Genomic DNA, 13,438 nt, shown 5'->3' with positions numbered 1-13,438 from the left:
AAGTTTCCCACCGCTGGGGAGTTTCTCCTGGCCACTGTGCTTGCTCTGGAGGGATCTGGCGGTTTTCTCTGTCATTGTGCAGAGCGCTTTGAGACGCCCGCGGACGTGATTTGGCGCTTTAAATAAAGGCTGATTGATTGATTGGCTGATTGATCGGCGAAGAACTATTGGGCTTGATTGACCAACCACAAAAAAACCACAAAGACTTGTATCGGCAGCCACTTCAAAACTGGCCCACCGCGCTCACTGAGTCTTTCCTCCCTCCAGCCTTATATGTGAACGAGGCCCTTCTTTCAATGGGCAAAGCAAATAGTGGGCGGCTTTCATCGAAACCAGTTCAACCATTCCGAGCTTGCGTCGTTGCATTAGCGCAGCAGCATCTGCGCGGCAGAAACGCAGTTTGAAAACAAAAGAATTCACGTGCGGGTTAAGAACCTGTGATCTGAAATCACGACCGCTAAAGTATTTATAAACGAAGCCAAAGCGACGAAAAGGACTGAAAAATTTTCATGTTTTTTTTTTTTTTTTTTTTTTTGGAACTGGGTTTGAATTAAGGCATGTCCGCATCTATTATTCATCCGCTGTTCAGTATTCATAATGAGAATGAGCTTAATTTTTTATGCTGTTGATGCCGCAGTTCCCTGGATGCAGAGCAGCCTAATTAACTCCCAGATAGTCAAGCGACTTGTGTTGCACTAATCTTTCTTTTGCTAATTTTTTTTATGTTCGACTTATACTTCTATACTTTTATACTAAATGTTTATTGTAGTTGCGGGTTGTGGTACTAGTTGTGGGTCGGGTGTGGCTTTGTACATCCCTGGTTCGGGTCGGGTCGGATCTTGAAAGTTGAACCCGCGCAGGACTCTGCCTGGAATTAGATGCCTGTATCAGTTTTTCTTACCACTCACGAAAGATAAAATTTGAACATTATTAATAGTACATGAGGTACACTGCGGATTATAGAATGACAATCCACAGTTTGACGATTTTCCATTTTCACACCCATGGATTTCAAACATCCAGATAGCGCTGTGAAATGGAAGCGACAGCCCTCGGGCTGGATCAGAAGAAATATAAAGCCTTAAGTTGGGCTTTGAAGGGCTTTGGTGTTGGCGGGACCGTGGGATATTGCAGCTATATGGAGTGGATTCCTTTAACAAGGGCAAAAGAGGTTTTCAAATACTAGGACAAAAGCTCAGGCTTTCCTTTTCCTGCGCGCATCCTCAAGTGGAGTTTGCCAGTCTTGGTTTTAATAAATGTCGTTTTAAGTTTAAAATCAGCGCATGGCGGTTAAACCTCGGCTGTTAAGCCCAGTGGACAACTGCAGCCCAAGGCTACCAAGTTATCCATGAGAGAAAGAAAAAGAAATTCTGCGATGACTCAGATTTCTTGTCACGGTGCCGGAGCTACTGTTTAATGACAACATTTTTTACCCTGTTATGATTGTTTGTTTGTTTTTGAAAATTAGCACAAACATTGAAAATAACTGACATTTATTGATATAGAGAATATGGATAGAATTTGACCACGTGTGTAAATGTTAGCCTAGACAAAAATGCAGCACAATAGTTGTCTTTGTCTAAAAAAAAAACTCGATTCAAACTCTGGCTCGTGGACGTGCCGGACTACCAGACACGTCTGACGCGGCGTTTGTCTAAAAACACGAGTAGTAAACTCAGCTCGTGGCTCCTTCGAAGATGACTGATGAATATGTGGGGCCACTGATTCATCTGCGCACGCTAATTTCCTGGCTAGACTTTCCCCCGCTCGCAGAGCATGATGCAGCATGATGAACTGGACCATGAAATGGGGTCATTGAGTGCAAACCCAGGATATGCAGCGAAAGACATTAGAGCTCTTGAAAGCAAAAAAAAAAAAAAAAAAAAAAAATTGACTTGATGGCAGTGCAGTCAAGGCTCGTTATAAAGGATGTATTTTTCCCAATAAGGTCCTCCTAAATGTAACTCCGACCCTGTGTTTTGAGATTTAGTTCTTTATTGCCTTTCGTCCAAGCTATCCCCTCAACATCCAAATCAAATCCGTCCTGGGGCCTTTGTTTCTTATCATTGTGTTGGAGATGGACTGATACCGCATCTTTTCTGTACCGACTTAAATAGGCTGTGAACAGTCGTGGTTGGGTTCCCCTGGAATTACCACGCGGCTGATAACAGATAGTTTGGTCGTCTGTTTTTTCGGAGTTGTGACGACAATGAGCTACTGGCTATCTCGCAGCCCGTAATTACGGATCAGTGAAGGCTGATGGTGGAGGAGCGCTTTTCGCAAACACAACTCTGATGGAAAGATTGGGCTCATTCTTTAGTTGTGCGTGCTTGTCTCCATGTAAGCGTATAAAACCTTTTTTTTTTGTTGTTGACCAAAACTGGTTGAGATTTTGAGTGATTTTGTTGAAATGTATCCCGTGTGAACTGACTAAATTTGGGTTTATTCTAGCTTCTGTCCTGCACATTTTAATTGTGCATCCCGAGTGTTTCATCTGTACAATGGCACCACGACGTCAAGTTTTCCTGGTGCCACACGTCGGACGAAGTCAGTTGACCAAGCGTTGTGCGTCTGCGTCCGCTAATGACTGAGAATGTTTCGAGTGGGTTAAGCTATGTAAACCTCCCTCATCCTGATAGTTCGTGGGGCCCAGACACAGCGCAATTTCCTCACAGATTACTGGGACTCCCGCTTTGGCATGCAGAGGCTCTGCGTATGTACGTATTCATGTTTTTTCGGCACACGATCAGGTTGAGCAAGTTTTCCGCCGTCAGCTTTCAACCAAACAGATTTCCCAGCAGGCCTCAGCTCCACAGATGAGACAGTGGCCCCGAGGTATTCCCAAGACAATGTACTTAACCGTCTCCTCTCCCCCCCCCCCCCCCCCCCCCAATGATTGGGGGTGGGTGGGCCAAATTAGTGGTCTTGTCTAGTTATTCATTATTTTACAGAGCTAAGTGGTGTCAGTTTTCTTTGAAGCCCTTTCTGTTTTTTGTGGTCAAGAGGAATGTACACAAGCCAGTGGTATATACTGTGGACTTGCACGAATTGTGGGCGTGAAAAAAAAAAGGAAGGCCTGAAAATCTGCTGGCGTGTATTGCGTTGTAATGTTTTGGAGTTACTCAGCAAAAAAGATTTAGAAGGACTAATATATCTTGACTCCTTCATCTGCTTCAGTGGTTTGGACGTTGTACTGGAATGACATCAAACTAAAACAATGAAAGTCATTGGACGATGTTTGAAAAGTCTGCTATGTTCTGCAGATGTGTAAGGAAGTGGATATCTTTGGGCCGTCCGTTTAAAGTCCTAAAGGAAGTCCAATCAATATGATGAGGTGTCCCCCCCCCCCCCCCTTTTTTTTTGGATTTCTAGGCGTCAGGAGTTGGGGTGCAGTGTGGGAGCATGGGAAAAAAGTTTCAAGTAAAAATGGCGTTCTTATTAAGCTAGGTCGGAAAGTTTTTATAATATCCGCTGGTCGAGAGCATTTTCGGAAACCTCAGTGGATGAAAATAGTGTGAAAGTTGTATGTCTTTGTTTTTTTTGAAGAAGAAACAGCGACGAAACAGCAACTTGGTTCCATTTCAGATGGTAGCGTCTTTTACTCTTCCACCGTATCACGGTGGCCAAGATACCTTGTCCACCTTCTTCTGCCTTGGTTTATTTGAAGACGCGAGCAGTCACCCTAATTACTGAGCGCGCCGTCAGGCAGCTGGATTGTCCATACCAGGCTTCCCTAGTAATATGGTGGTGCAAGATGGCCGCTAACTGGGAGCAAGAACCTTGTTCTTGTGGGCAGCTTTGTCGCGAATTGATGATTGAAGGGTTGCATTGCATAGCAGTAGCCACCCATTGGTGATTGGGTGAATGAGAGGCCATTGTAAAGTGCTTTGGGGTACCGTGAAGGTGCTGAAAAGTGCTCTTTAAGTGCAGTCCATTTACCATGTAGATTCTTATATATAAATTAGAACTGTTCTAAGGGCAGGGAAACCAAATTACTTTCATTGTATTGCTGTATTGCCGCCAGAGCAGCATGCAAGAATGAGTTTACCCCTCTTTAACCGGCCCTGCTCCTTTCCCAAGTCGTCACCCTTGGTGGTCCTGAAGAGATTGATTGATGAGACTCCACGACTGGGTGAGTGTAACGAGAACGGCCTGGGTGACAAAGAGCGGTGGGCGCACGAGTGGATGGAATGCCACTTACATCATCTTGTCTTCCCGCCGCGCACGGGGGAGCAGCGTCGCCGGAGCGCTAGCCGCCCCGTGTTGCGTCCGCTCATCGAGCGTCGTGACACTCGCGCTTGTGTCGGCTCGCACAAAGAAAGAACAGCGGCCCCACCGCGCACTCGCTACCTCCGAAAAAACAAAACAAAACAAAACCCCAGAGTTCCTCTGCGAGCAGCCGCCCTCTCCACACGCGTAGCCCCCGAGCTATTTTTAAAAATGGCCCGCGGCTTATTTTCAGCTCGGCCTTCCCGTCTCGCGCGCAGCCGACGGGAATGAGATGTATTGAGGTTGCTCGGCTCCGCAGCCTCGTCTCTCAGGCACGGGCAGGTCCCGGAATTACCTCTGGTGAACGCGCGGGGTCTGCGCGAGCATGCGTGCGCGAATGTGTGACAATTTGCACCCCCGTCTTAATTGTCTTCAGCTCATTAGGTTCAAGCTCGTAGCACAGCTTCAGGTGCTTCTCTTTCAACGTCTTTCACTATCTTCTCTGTTTTTTTTTGTCTGTCTTAACCTCCTCCAATCACTCTGTACCTTTGCTCTGATTCCCCTTTTAAAGAGTCTCACCCTGATCCTCGCATCCTTTATAGCCAATCATCATTTTAGCTTTGTCGTTTTTTTTCTCTGCAGGCAGGCAGGTGGTGGCGATTTAGGGTCCAAAATCGGCCAATGGAATACTTCTTGTTCAAACATGACGATATTTTTGATACGGAAATAAAACAAAATGGTTGCAAGAAATAAATCTGAATTCTATTATATCATATGTCCGTGACCACGCGCATATGACAACATGTCGCACGATAGTCGGGCCGTGGCTGCGCCAAAGTCAAACTCCACCCGTGCTTCTGGCCTCGCCGGGGTGCGGCTGAATTTGACTTAATTTCTAACGCGCCTCCTCAATCTTATTACGCTGCGGTGTCCCCCCCCCCCCCCCCCCGCCCACCCACCCTTGTTTACTGCACTTCAGGTGCACTTTTCAATGCAGGAATGCGCTTGGAAGGTTCAAGGGCCTGCCTGGGCACGGGAATAATACGGTGCGATACATTCCGGGGTTTTTTTACGAGACGCACTGTCATTATGTTTGCCGGAGAAAGTATTGGTATGCGGCCTGGGAGCGATTAAGAATGCCAAAATTGGTACTTCTGCTCCTGGTGGTGTGGCTGAGGGCAAGTGAGGAGGGGTCATGACATCGTGACGTGGGTCATGTCACCCGCCGTGCTTGGCATTTTCAATGCGTTGTTGTTCAAACCCGCTTCTGTGCAGACGTCCCTTGATTGCATGGAGCCGCCCTTCCCGCCGTACTCCTTCATTAGTGATGGGGCTTACGTGATGGCATTATGTAATGCCTTTTAATGTACGACATTAACACAGCCTCTCAAACACCCCCCCCCCTCCCCCCAGACCGTCCTCCTCCACTCACCTGTCTGTCCCTCCTGCCCACTCCTCTTCGACTGCACCCTCGCCTGAACTTCAGGCGTCTCTCCTCAAACCCGCGCACAGCGTGAGCCGCGTTCTGACAGGCCAAAAAGGGAAAACAGATGGAGGCTCTTTCAAAGATGCATCTGAAGGATCTCAGAAGGAAAATGTTAGCAGTTGGAAAATCGATACATAAACTGACATTTTCAGCGTTTTCCCTCACACGGGTGTTCAGTATCAACATTATCTCTCTTACCGTAGACTCCCAGACTGTCATGCAGTCTTACACATAAAAGCCCGGAAAAATTTGTTAGCTGCGTGTCCATTACCCCTAGAATTGCGCAAAACCTAAATATCGCGATAAAAAAACTGGTAATGGAAACACCTAAACTTCGAAAAACCTCCTGAAATACCGCTAAAAGGTTTCGCCGCTCTCGTGAGGCGGCTTTTCAGACACATCGATATCGAGGTATTTCGCAAAAGTGCAATCAAAAAACTTTTGTCGCATTTACACATCACCGGCACGTTATGTTTGGACGGAAGGAGGAGACGGAATGTTTTTTTTTTTTTTTTACAAGTCATCGAAGAGAAAAATACGGCGTATGCGCTTCGCACCATTCATTCACCATTCATCATCAACACCTGCAAATCACAATTGTGCTTTGTCGAAATTTTAGGAATGTCGTGTTCATTTTGCGAAAAACTGTCATGGGAACGCGGCGACAGATTTGCTCGGCGAAAATCCTGACTTAGCGAGCGTCGGAAAGGCCTCTGCAATCGCGTTGTCTTGCTGGTAGAAGTCATTCCCAAAGGTTTTGGGGGTTCGTGTCCACACGAGTGGCACGAAGGTGTAAAATCAGGCAGTTGGGTTTTGTTTTTTTGTTTTTTTTGTTTCAATTATAAAACTTTTCCCTTTGTCCAGTCAATCCGCCTCACTCTCACCCCTCGGCTGGCTGTGTTCTGACCCCCCTTGAGATATTCTCCCGTGTCACCTTCTAGCTAACAGAGTAGCGTGCTGCTTCCTTTCCCGCTCCGGCTGCCCGACGCAGGTCTGTGCGCTGTGCACGAGCTCGCGCTCTCGCCTGCAACAACCAGCGCACCGGCCAGACAGGTTAGACTGTTTTTCAGTTGACACAGTCCCGGACAGAGCGTTTGCTCAGAGTAACAGGGTGCGCTCATCGCGGAGGAAAAAGAAAAGGAAAAAAAAAAAAAAAAGATCCCCTTACGTCATGTAACGTGATTAACGATGTTCTATAATGCAATCGCTGCGATATTGAATATTGTAAATCAGCATTGTGTGTCAAGATTTATGCCAAGACTGAGACATAGCATAGCGACTGTTTTAAGCGGAGCTCGACTATTGGCAAGACATAAAGAGCAGATCTGAACCCCCCCCCCCGCCCCCCTCCCGAACCAGACGCACATCTGGACCTTCTTTCATCACGTTCTAATTAGACGACTTGTCTTTCCTGCCTGTTGTTTATGTCTTTTGTTCTTCTCGGTGCATCACTTGCACTTTGTGGCCAAAAGGCGCAGACGTCACTGTCTGTGTGGCCCCTGCATATTTTCCCTCGGTGACTTGCTCAGAAGTCACTTCTCGTTGGTCGTGCTTTTCCCTCTTTTGCACACTTTGCCTGCGTGTAAGGGCCCTGGGTTCCAAAGTTTTTGAATGTGGAGTTTTGCCTTGATTGGCCTGCAATTTACTTTAGCTGCGTTACACCGTTGTGGAAAAAAGTTATTGGACGCAAATTCTACTCAAGCCCAGTTGTTGTTGTTGCGAATTCTGTCTGTGTTTCAAAAGTATTTGGCTGCATCTGAGGCATACAAACAGATGACACTTATTTTTTGTTGCTTGCCGTGAATAATAAAATTGGAAAACTAAATCCTTGCAGGTATTGTACTCTGTGCTACCTGTTAAAACATCCATGTCTGTGCAGCATGTGGGTGAATGTTGGTGCCGCACTGAAATAAACTTTACCTGGTGACTCAAAAGCTGATTCTTACCGCAATGCAATACATCCAAATACTTCTCTTTCTCCACTGTAGACTGTATGCACTGCATATTTTGACAGTTCTTTTTTGGGGGGGGCTTTTTGCTACTGCAATTTGCCAGATGTTATTCAATTGTGCATCATAGTATGTCTCGGAAAGTCAGCTCCTTTGAACAGGTTTGATTTCTCCTGTCAGGGTATTGTCTGTGAAGATAATTACGGGTATAATTATCAATCCTCACACCTCAAACCCAACCAGCAGGGTTGCATGTCCAAATCACATCAGGCTTTTAATTTTTTTTTTTTTCCCTCAGTCATTCAGTGCATGTACATAAGCACAACTTGTTTTACTTTTTTTTTTTTAACTGGCATACAGATTGTGTGTCAAAGGTGTTTAAATAAAGTCTTAGTCGTTCTAAACACTTCATTACAACGTGTGGGTTTATCATCAAAACAAGCAGGAATAGCCGGAATCATGAGACCAAACCAGAGAGGCAACAGCTAGAGGAGACTGCAAGCTTATTGAGCATGCCTGGTTGTATCAGATGGGTCAATGTGCTTCAGCTCTGAATTGTATTCCTCACCGGTTCTGAGCGTCTTAGTTTGAAACATTGTTTTTTTTTTTTTTTTACTTTATTGCATCAAGAGCTGATCTCAGACAAGACAGTGCTCTCATCGTAGATTACACAGATACCACAAACTACTGCGAATAAAAGAAAGAGTCACCTCAGGACTCATTTAATGGCCGTGCAGTCACAACAGGACTGAAGTTTTCATCTTGCATGTCAAAGTTTGATCCGTTGATTTATAGTTCAATCTGATTGATTTATTCAACACGTCCATCTGGGGGAAAAAAAAAAACCTCCCGCAAAACACTGGGAAATGGTCGACCCTTTCATTGTCGTAGTTAGATTCCTCAGTGCTAGCAGAGACAGTCGCAACAGCGCCGCTACTTGCTCACGGAACCCTGTCTGAGGCGAGCCGCAACGCACCTGGCATGAAACGAAAAGCCTTGGAACGCCCCGCTCAGCTCTTTTCAAAATGAGAAAATGATTTCCAGTCGGAGGCCAAGCGGCTCCCATTGCAGCCTCCACACTGTGGCTTCCCCTGTTGACAAACAAGCAGTCGATTCATCTCCTTCTGCTCGCTCTTCTTCTGTGGTTTTTGAGGGCCTCTCGCCTCACTCCCTCTCTGCTTTCAATCTGAGCTAACCGTCGTCTCTGACTCGTTTCTCAACACTGTCTAAAAAAATGATTCAGGGTGGAGCTTTTCAAACTGATAACCACTGCCAGGTCATTTGAAAACAGGAAAAGTAACTTTTTTTTAAATATATATATATATATATATTTCTCTTTCCTGCTGTGCAGTCCTGCATGACATTCTGGTATTTGCACATTTTCGGGCCAATCCAAGTCCGAAAGTGCAACCACGATAGCAGTCCGTTGCCTCTTCCTGTAACTAACCAGCTACATAAGTATATGTCCTGTTTTTTTTGGGAGGCTCTGAAAATAAAGTCTGATGACCTACACTCGAAAACACTGCAAGGTTCGCAGGTGTTCTTTGAAAAAAAATAAAAGCATGTGGCTTGCTGCAAGGAAGAAACTTTGTGCCGTTAGCCCAAAGCACAAAGAGCTTATTTCATTGTGTTTGCTTAATTAAGGTACATTTCAAATGTACCATTGTCTCATTTGTCTCCAGTTGTTGCTGTGCATAACTCTGCAACATGCAGTTTGCACTTGTAGGCGTTGGTTCCACTGGCCACATTCATTTTAAATCCTGGGATTTTCTGGGTCAAATTGAATTAAAAATCAACTTGGCCCAGTTACATATGCGCTTCCCCTTTCTCCCCGGAGACGCAGCCAACCTGGGCGAAAGACGGGAGGGATCCTGCGATACGCCCTCCGAACGGCCCGCGCCGCACGTGCGAGAGGAGCCGAGTCTCGTGACGCGTCTGTGGGTGATTCACCCGCCGCTCTCAGTGTTTCTCCTGGCTCCCTCTGAGAGTCCCATCTGGCGAGGGAAAACCTCAGCGCTCATGAAATAATAAACAGAAGTTGCCAAAAATTGTGCTGACTGCCGCCGCCGCCGCCGCCGCCGCCGCCGCAAGTCGGCTCCCACTGTTGTGTTTGAGTCTGTTTACTCTCCTTCTCTCCTGCATGTCGCGTGCTATCAAATGATCGTCACGTACGTGTGATGTCCCTTGTTGATTACGAGTTCCAAAGAGTCAGAATGATTCCAGTCCATTTTGTTTTACTTTCTCAACAGGGAAAAGTAACAAGGATTGACCATCCATATCCTCTCTACTGCTATTTGGAAGCTATTGTGTGTCTTCTCGGTCCCAGGACTAGCAGATGGTCCAAAGTGGACCCGCCCCCCACCCCCTTAGGGGTTCCACTTAAATGTCCTTTCAGTAACCTGACCCCCGCTCACCCTCTTTTATGCCGGTGCATCTCCTTGATAAGCATTCGACCGCGCTCTCCGACCGCCCTTGTGAGATTTCCCTGCCTCCTTTCTTTTGGATCAGCAAATTGCCTGTTCACTCGGCCACCGGGACAGATGGTAGCCGTTACAAGGCTTGCCTTTCGATTCCTCATACCTTGACACGCTCGCCAGGATGTCTCATGATGTGGTTACCGCTGTTGGTCACCGCTGATTTGAGTTTTTCTTCTTGTTGTTTGTTGCGTTTTATTGCCCTTGTTCGTCTTTTTCTAACATCTGTGCTTTCTGTGTTTTTTATTGTGTGTATTAAAACTCCTTCGCGCTTGTCCATTGGAACTTTTATGGAATGATAGACACGGACATGGACAACCTTGAATTTATTGTTCAGTTGTATTTTTTGATTGGGATATACAATAAATCAATACAAAAAGGCCCCAGGCTCAGCTATCGAACCCGCAACTGTCTTTTCCTTGAGGCGACAGCTCGTACCAATGTACCACCAAGTCACCCCTAAATTTAAATGCTTTTTTTTATGTGACCTGAACACATTGACAGGGCAGGATAGTTAGGATAGTTGTAGGTGGGTTCCAGTCAGAGGACATATTTTCAAATCAGGAAATGGCATGCAGTAGTAGTTCTAAAGTGAGTTTGATGGCAAAGTGGGATAAATAGTAATGCATTTCGAGGTTAACACCTGGAGGCTGTCAACAGGGCTTAACATGCTGTTTTATGGAGAATTTTTCTTTGGTGGGATAAAAAAAGATGCAAAAATGTCTAGAAGGCCTAAGTTAAGGCGACTGTACTGGATTTTTCTCTCTTGAAGATGTTTCACCTTCATGCACCATCCGAAAATGTCCTTAAAAGGTTAGAGAGTCCCGGGTATTCAGCGATTTTGATGTGGTCCTTCAGCTTTTAAGACTCTCAAGAACAAAGTGGCCCATCTTTTCAGTCCGCACGCTGCGCAATTAGTGGAACATCCTCTCCGGAGGTTCAGCTCTTTACTTGGCTCGATGGTGTTTCATTACGAAACTTCACAATGGGATCCCCATGTGATAATGTCTGCTTTAATCTGCCAGTGAAACCTTCATCGCAGCAGTGGTCCTTTCTCATGCTGAGTCATGAGGCGGCATGTCTGGCCGGCGCGGACACACACACACACACACACACACACACACACACACACACACACACACACACACACACACACACACTCACACTCACACCAGATGTTCTGGCTTCCGCTTTGGACCAATCACGAATACTGTTATGTGCAGTTGTAGTCTTGGAGAAACAGAGGTTTAGGGACTACAAATCCCTCTGGCTCTCGGTGATCACACAGCAGGAAGGGCAACTTCAGAGGTTTATCCAGGATTATGATGCTGTTCAGAACATGGGGCTACTCCGTCGGGTGCAATTGGCCAAAGAAATACTGGTGCCTTGAACTTAGAGCACTCAAAGATTCATAATAATCACATGATGTCCGCGGTTTTATCCCTGTTTATACGCTTTTCCAATACACAGTTTTAGCACTTCTTGACCTGACCTGACTCTACTCGGCTTTGGTTGTTTTCCATAACAACTGAGTACCACCTCGTCATGCGATGAGTCGTCAGAGTAAGGCGGCCCTAAAAGACCCTAGACAATGACAAGGGTCTTTCATAGACGTGGTATTTTACAGTACCGTATTTGCATTACGGTAACCATGTTTTAGTTTTTTCAGTTTCTCTCAACACATTTTTAATGTCTGCTGGTAACCGCGAGCGGCCGTCAGCTCAGAGTCCTGATAGACCTTCCTGTTGCAGGTACCTCTGTCTTATTCCCTCGCTTTGTTTGCCCAAACAAATGCAGAAACGTGTGCACCTTGTCTTTTGACCTGAGAACTGGCAGTGTTTTATTTTCTGCCAAGTTTGGGTAGCCGTTCTCAGATCTTGCGGTCTCTTCAATTTGCAGTAAAAATCTTTACGTCCTTTTGAATAATCATGGCCTAGAGTACCTGCATTGAGCTTAGGGGTCTTGGGTTCGATCACTGGAGAGGTTGCACTCTTTTGGGTGGTCCCTAAGACGACCCATTGACAATCTCCTGCTACTCGTAGTGGGTAATCCCTTCAGTTTAATGAACTGACATGATAATGGAGTGTAATGGTCATCAGGTGAGGCTGCAGATTACGTCAGTAGCGGTTCCCCTGTGCCACTGCTGGATGCTTGATGCTTGAGGCTTGCTGTCCTTGATAATGGCAAGCGTTGGGGCCTTCAATGTGTTGCAGTAAGGTGTCACGTTTCAGTCGGTGTTCTGCGGGTCTGCGGTCGAGCCGTGCAGCCCGCTCATCAATAATGTAAACACCCCCCAGAGGTGTCTGACGGTGGTGGAAAGCTTCCCTCAGAGCAGATCACCCGCTAGCACTGCTGACGGTGCGCATGCGGCAGCAGCTCTTCGCAAGGAAGCAAGACGTATCGTAGCCCACAGTGTGGATATTTGGCATGCTGTTAAGTTTGCTTGAGTTAGATCGAGCAAACCTTTCGCATCTCCGTGCCACTGATGTTCACATCATTCCAATTTTACATGTGCTTGTCACGGCTGCCTTGGTCTGGCTTCCATCAAACTACGGTGCGGCTGAGTAGACAGTTATGTGAGAGACTCATTTCATTTTTTTCAATCAACTTTGAAACCAATCCAGTTCGAAAAAAAACGCAGACCACTGGTAAAAAAATTGTTTTATTCTAAGTAAACTTAAAGTTTAAATTGCAAAATGTACGAGTATACTGACTCAGTGATCAGCGCACGTCTGATGATACAAATGCTTGAGTTTTTTTAGTTTCTGTTGTCGGAATCAAATGGCGACTGCACAAAAAGTTTTTCTTTTTTCCCCGTTGAAAACGAGATATACAAACGTCCGTGATTTTGCCGCCACCACCACTTGGTTTCACTTTCTCTTAATAGCGACTGTCGCTGTGCAAATAAGAAGCTCTGGGAGGTGTGTGTTTGTATTTGTGTGTACATGTGTGTGTCGGTTAGTATCTCTATGTACATACCGGAGAACCAGAAGGTGTTTGTGTCGCCACTGTTTATGACTCAGAGGGGGATGGGAACATAAATCAGAGCTGACTCAGAGGCTCAACTGTAGACTCACAGGCAGGTCTGTGTTCTCACATGTCACAGGTCACAGTCCTAATGGGGGGGGGCCTCCATGTGCTCCTCGCTCAGACAAGAAGCAGTTCGGGGATGCGCGTCTACTTTCACCATATGTGGTCTAGTTGCTGCTGCAACCTCCTGACCCAGTGAGACTGAATGAAACGGTCCAAAAAAATGGATGGTGCGGATCAAAAGAGTTTTTCTTTCTTGCTTTTGTGCAGTTTCGACAGTGTGGAGATGT

The 13,438-nt window shown here is 46.1% G+C and overlaps 1 protein-coding gene across 1 annotated transcript in view; it reads left to right on the top strand.

The window, feature by feature from the left end:
- Positions 1 to 13,438, top strand: part of LOC142880891 (partitioning defective 3 homolog) — a 230,543-nt gene that overhangs the window by 8,596 nt on the left and 208,509 nt on the right. The window lies entirely within an intron of this gene.

Source organism: Nelusetta ayraudi, unplaced genomic scaffold (assembly GCF_046127955.1).
Source record: "Nelusetta ayraudi isolate G7.1 ecotype Tasmania unplaced genomic scaffold, CSIRO-AGI_Nayr_v1 ptg000174l, whole genome shotgun sequence".
NCBI classification, from domain to species: Eukaryota; Metazoa; Chordata; class Actinopteri; order Tetraodontiformes; family Monacanthidae; genus Nelusetta; species Nelusetta ayraudi.
Note: the sequence above shows the minus strand (reverse complement) of the source record. Positions and strands in the feature narration are given on the sequence as shown.